Genomic DNA, 6,884 nt, shown 5'->3' with positions numbered 1-6,884 from the left:
GGCCAACAGGAACAGTACCAATACCACCAATTTTGTAGACATCCTGGAGAGGCAGGCGCAAGGGCTTGTCAGTTGGACGAGTTGGCGGTAGAATGCAGTCCAGAGCCTCAAGCAGCGTGGTTCCACTGGCATTGCCATCCTTACGGGTGATCTTCCATCCCTTGAACCAAGGCATGTTAGCACTTGGCTCCAGCATGTTGTCACCATTCCAACCAGAAATTGGCACAAATGCTACTGTGTCGGGGTTGTAGCCAATTTTCTTAATGTAAGTGCTGACTTATTAACAATTTCCTCATATCTCTTCTGGCTGTAGGGTGGCTCAGTGGAATCCATTTTGTTAACACCAACAATTAGTTGTTTCACACCCAGTGTGTAAGCCAGAAGAGCATGCTCTCGGGTCTGCCCATTCTTGGAGATACCAGCTTCAAATTCACCAACACCAGCAGCAACAATTAGGACAGCACAGCCAGCCTGAGATGTCCCTGTAATCATGTTTTTGATGAAGTCTCTGTGTCCTGGGGCGTCAATGATAGTCACATAATACTTGCTGGTCTCAAATTTCCACAAGAAGATATCAATGGTGATACCACATTCCCGCTCAGCTTTCAGTTTATCCAAGACCCAGGCATACTTGAAGGAGCCCTTTCCCATCTCAGCAGCCTCCTTCTCAAATTTTTCAATGGTTCTTTTGTCGATGGCACCGCATTTGTAGATCAGATGGCCAGTAGTGGTGGACTTGCCCGAATCTATGTGTCCAATGACGACAATGTTGATATGAGTCTTTTCCTTTCCCATTTTGGCTTTTAGGGGTAGTTTTCACGACACCTCTGTTCTGGCGGCAAACCCGTTGCGAAAAAGAAAAGACGAAAATCTACCTTTCTAAGATTATGTAACCATTTATTTTCTTCTATTAATTTTATTATTTCGATTTTTAATAGCTAAAATATTGATACATCTGGAAATTGGATGGTATATGGAATAGGGTAAGAGTCTAAATTTTTTTAATGATGGATTAATTGTTACAAAATTAGTTTGTATCAAACTCATTCTTTTCTCATCAATTTAGAATATTACTCTCATCATATATGAAATTCTTATATATAATTTTTTATGGGTTTTCTAATTTCATTGAACTGTCTTTTTCGTCCTCTGCCAATATCAGGTGATTTTAATTTTAATTGTGTTTGTCTTTACTCATCATCTTTCTTCATTTTCCTCAGGAAAAAAGGTTTAGCTCTTCTCTAAAATTTAATTACTAAAATTAACTTTAGAGTCACTTTGCAAAGTTGGGATTTCAATGGCAATTGCATTATATTTGTGTATTAACCTGAGGAGAATTTACTTATTTACAATATTAATATTTCACACCCAAGAACATCCACTTAATCAAGATTCTTCTTATTCTTCTTCTACTTATTTTATAGTTTTCTTCAAGAAAGACTTGAATATTTTCATGAGAGTTATTCCTAAATATTTTTTAACTACATTTTTAAAAAGAGTTATCTTGGTTATCCTGTCCTAATTTCTAAATATGGTCTATGTGCTTCAGCTATGGTCTCCTACACAGTGGTTCTTAAGAAGTCTAAACCCTGAGATGAGGGGAAAAATCTATTGTACATCAAAATAGTAAATACTTGGCTTAATGAAGCAGTGTTACAGACTTTTATTTTGTCATCTCTAAATTTTTTTATCTTTATATTTAGAAACATGTTTAATATATGAATGAGAGACCTACTAATTAAGACCCAAAACTCCCACAGTTTCCATTTATGTCAATATATTTTACATAGGTGTAGGCACCAAAAATTTTTGTGGTTAGTCACCCAAACTAGATGATAAAGGCTTTAGTATTTCCCTGCACCTTTTATTTGGTATTATTCATGGCTCCTAGTACAATGTCATGAAAATAGTAAATGCCCAGTGGATCCCTCCTTAAAGAGTTATTAAGCGAAGTGAGTGACTAAAGCAGAAGATGGAAAGAACTACAAAATGTGATGTGGCATTTCAAAATCACTTGGGCACTGTTTTGTTTATAAATTGTAATTCTTATAGGTATGTCTGTATCTTCAACTAGACTATAAGTATGTTATCGTTAGGAGCTGTGTCTCATATTCCCTGTATGTATTCTCATATTCCCATCAGAACAACTTAGGGACAAATCATGGATTGATTAAAAACAAAACTTCATGTGCTAAAGAACCAAAACCACATAAAAATGTCAAACAAGACAAAATAGAGAATACATTTGCATCCTAAGCAAGCATTTTTAGAGCCATTACCCATATTTTAAATAGGCCAGAGGGTCTCAGTCTGAGGAAAAGGATTATAGCAAAGCAAGCATTGTTTTTGGTGGTGGCAGTGGTCTTCACTTTTTGTTGTTATTAGAAACTGCAAGGCAATAGCCAGGCGCGGTGGCTCATGCCTGTAATCCCAGCACTTTGGGAGGCCTAAGCAGGTGGATCATTTGAGGTCAGGAGTTGGAGACCAGCCTGACCAATATGGTGAAACCCCCTCTCTACTAAAAATACAAAAAGTTAGCTGGGCGCAGTGGTAGGCACCTGTAATCCTTTCTACTAAGGCAGGAGAATCGCTTGAACCAAGGAGGCAGAGGTTGCAGTGAGCCGAGATAGGAAGGAAGGGAGGAAGGGAGGAAGGGAGGGAGGGAAAGGAAAGAAGGAAGGAGAAAGAAAGAAAAGTGCAAGAAAGTAACAAGTAACAAGAGTGTTTGTCATTTTAAAAAAATGAAACCTCAGCCAGGTGCGGTGGCTCACGCCTGTAATCCCAACACTTTGGGAGGCGGAGGCGGGCTGATCACGAGGTTAAGAGATCGAGACCATCCTGGTTAACACGGTGAAACCCCGTCCCTACTAAAAACACAAAAAAATTAGCCAGGCGTGGTGGCGGGCGTGTCCCAGCTATTCGGGAGGCTGAGGCGGGAGAATGGCGTGAACCCGGGAGGCGGAGCTTGCAGTGAGTCGAGATCGCGCCACTGCACTCAAGCCTGGGCAACAGAGAGAGACTCTGTCTCAAAAATAACAATAATAAAATAAAATAAAAAATGAAACCTCTAGACAATATATTGTAGAACGGATAGATACAAATGTGGGTCATCTCTGTGTTTGCTGAGTCTGGTAACATTAAGGTGAACACTGAACAGCCATCTGCTAAGTAATTGCACTTGCCGCTGATTAATGTAACTCTTGTATTAGTTCAGCATTGATGAACAATTTAATAGGTTGAGAAACTGCAGATTCAATTTCCTTTGTAATTAGTCTCCCTTGTTCCCATAATCAAGTTAGATATGTTTTTACCCACAACTATGTTAAATCAGAATTTAAAAAAAAAAAAGAAGAGTCAATATTCTGATATACCACAAGATGGGGATATTACCCCATCTTGAATGTCTCCATTTCCCTGCTCCCGCACTCCAACTCTTGTTTTGTTTCAAGGCATTTAAAACTTTCCAGAGGACTTAATTTGGGCTGTCTTTTCAAAAATTAAGATTTCGTATCATCTATGTTTCCAAATGAAGTTAGAATCAAACCATCTATAAAACAAAATGGTAACAGGGATATCCACTTTAAAATGTGTCAGGGATATCCACTTTAAAATGAAGATATCTTTGTTTTTCTGCAGATTATATGAATTTGAATTTTGAATGGAGCTTTATAGAGTGTGTGTGTGTGTGTGTGTATGTGTGTGTTTTATTCCGCAGGTGCTTGTTATCCTGTCTCTTCATCCATATGAATGCCTCCTACATAGTGATTCTGTAAGTCCCTATAATTGTCTCTCCTTTTTAGCTGTGCTAGTTCACATTTGCAACTCCAGTATGAAGTGAGTATGTGTGTTTGCATTTCTTTGTCTTGTGAACATATGGCTGCATCATCCTTTCTGTTTCTATTCTTCCTTATCTTTTGTTTTTCCATTAAAAAAAAAACTTAAAGGTATCTGGTAGTCTATAATGATGCTAAAAAAATTCTTTCATTTCACCCGCTATGTCTCTCCATAAAAGTCACTAAAAGTCTGATTTTTAAAATTAGTTGTTATTATTAAATTGAATTAGGAATAAGAAAATATTTTATATGTTTCATATGCTCCCTGATGTGTCTTGTGTGTATGTGTGCATGTTTATTGATTTTTTTTATTCCTCTGGGTGCCTTGTATTTAATATAAGGGTTCTTTATTCAATTGTTTTATGTACTCCCTGCACACTGACTTAAGTATTAAATAGAAGAGAAAATCTCCCTTTGATCCATTACATCAGTCAGAAATCACTGTTTCCAGGGGAATTTAAATTGGTTTTCTCAGCAATGTATTATTTTATAAGAAGCCCATCAGCTACCCTACTAATTAAAATTTTATATTCTTATTTAACATGGGATTAAATTGGCTAATTCTACTATCAAATTCATAAAATATTTTCTTTTAAAAAAGTAACTATGTTCTTTCACTCCTATTCAACATTACACTGAAAATCCTAGCTGATAAAACAGGACAAGATAAAGAAATAAAAGGCATAAAATTGAGTAGAATAAATAAAACTGTCTTTGCCCATGGATAACATAAATGTTTAGGTAGAAAATTCCAAAGAATCAACACCAAAAAAAAAACTACAGAAACTAATAAGTGATTGTAGAAGGTTTCAGGATACAAGGTTTATATACAAAAGTCAATTACTTTCCTATACCAGCAATGAACAATTGAAATTTGAATCTAGAAACACAACACCATTTACATTAACACTGAAGAGTGAGAGAAGAAATACTTAGGCATAAACCTAACAAAATATATACAAATCTGTAGTAGCAAAACTACAAACCTCTGATGAACGAAGATTTAAATAAATGGAGTTATTCCACGTTCATGGATAGGAAGACTCAATATTTTCAAGACATCAGTTCTTCCCAGCTTGATCTAAAGTGTCAACAAAATCTCAACCAAAATCCCAGCAAGTTATTTTAAGAATTGATTATGAAGAGATTCTAAAGTTTACATAAAAAGGCAATAGACCCAGATTAGTTAGTGCAATGCTGAAGCAGAAGAATGAAGTCAGAGAACCGATACCACCAACACCACACAACTCGGAGATTTACTATAAAGCTATAATAAACAGAACAGTGTTATGGTGGAAAAAGAATAAACAGAAAGATCAATGAATAGAGAGCTCAGAAATAGACCCACACCAGTATACTCAACTGATCTTTGACAAAGGAACAAAGGCAATTCAATTGAGAAAGAATATTTTCAACAAATGATGCTGCAGCAACTGAACATCTAAGTGCAAAAAAAAAAAAAAAAGAATCTAGATACAGACTTTATACCCTTCATGAAAATTAATTCAAATGGTTTCATAAGCCTAATTGTAAAATTAAAACTATGCAACTTCTAGGCAAAAAAAAATTGTAGAAAATCTAGGTCACCCTGGGTTTGTTGATGACTTTTTAGGTAAAACACCAAAGGCATGACTCATAAAAGGAAAAAGTAGTAAGCTGGACTTCATTAAAATTAAAAGCTTCTGTTGGGTGTGGTGGCTCATGCCTGTAATCTCAGCTCACTTTGGGAAGCCAAGGCAGGCAGATCACTTGAGGTCAGTAGCTCAAGACCAGCCTGGCCAATATGGTGAAACCTCATCTGTGCTAAAAATACAAAAATTAGCCAGGCATGGTGCCACATGCCTGCAGTCCCAGCTACTCAGGATGCTGAGACACAAAAATCACTTGAACCCAGGAGGTGGAGGTTGCAGTGATCAAAGATGGCACCATTGCACTCCAGCCTGGGTGACAGAGCTAGACTCTGTCTCCAAATAAATAAATAAATACTTCTACTCTGCAAAAGACACTGTTAATAGAATGAAACAAGAAGACACAGACTGGGAGAAAATATCTGCAAAACACATATCTAATAAAGGACTGTTATCCAAAATATACCTAGAACTCTTAAAACCAGAGACTCGGCCGGGCGCGGTGGCTCAAGCCTGTAATCCCAGCACTTTGGGAGGCCGAGACGGGCGGATCACGAGGTCAGGAGATCGAGACCATCCTGGCTAACACGGTGAAACCCTGTCTCTACTAAAAAACACAAAAAGCTAGCCGGGCGAGGTGGCGGGCGCCTGTAGTCCCAGCTACTCCGGGAGGCGGAGCTTGCAGTGAGCTGAGATCCGGCCACTGCACTCCAGCCTGGGCGACAGAGCGAGACTCCGTCTCAAAAAAAAAAAAAAAAAAAACCAGAGACTCAAGGGAGAGAAAGAAAAGGAGATAGGGAATGATGAAGAGGTGGTGCACAAAGGATTTTTAAGCAAGTGAAACCATTGTGTGTGATATTCCAATGGTACATGCATGACATTATGCATTTGTCAAAATTCCTAAAACTATACAACACAAAGAGTGAATCCTCATGTAAATTATGAACCTTAGTTAATAACAAAGTAACAATATTGATTAATTATAACACATATGCCATACCAAGATGTTAATAATTAGGTAAATTGTGGGGAGGAATATGGAAGAGGGGATATATGAGAACTCTCTGTATTATCTGTATAATTTTTCTATAAACCCAAAAGTGCTCTAAAAGTAAGGGCTATTAATTTTTAAAAATGTAATCATGCCACGTTTCATACTACCTTTTAATGGCTATTACTCAAAGTAGTTTTGTGAAATTAATTGAAACTCTATTAGAATACTGCTAGTTTCAAAGAAAATTCAGTGTAAGGTCCATCCATCCTGATAGTTTAGTCATCCAAGGTAATTTACTACATTTTAAAAGTTTTTATTACAAGACATTTGCATTACCTACTGGATCCAAGATTCTATGATTGGATGGAAAAACTCTAGTAAACATCTCCTTAATTTTTTTTTTTTTTTTTTTTGTCTCATTCTCTTCCA

At 37.0% G+C, this 6,884-nt stretch overlaps 1 pseudogene across 1 annotated transcript in view; it reads right to left on the bottom strand.

Moving 5' to 3' along the window:
• The window catches only part of LOC105501183, a 30,539-nt pseudogene extending 29,681 nt beyond the window's left edge, over nt 1-858 (bottom strand). Inside the window, exon 1 of the transcript XR_001000153.1 lies at nt 1-858. The product of XR_001000153.1 is annotated as a putative elongation factor 1-alpha-like 3 (transcript).
• Between the last annotated feature and the right edge of the window lie 6,026 nt (nt 859-6,884).

Source organism: Colobus angolensis, unplaced genomic scaffold, assembly GCF_000951035.1.
Source record: "Colobus angolensis palliatus isolate OR3802 unplaced genomic scaffold, Cang.pa_1.0 Scaffold7, whole genome shotgun sequence".
Lineage (NCBI taxonomy): Eukaryota > Metazoa > Chordata > Mammalia > Primates > Cercopithecidae > Colobus > Colobus angolensis.
Note: the sequence above shows the minus strand (reverse complement) of the source record. Positions and strands in the feature narration are given on the sequence as shown.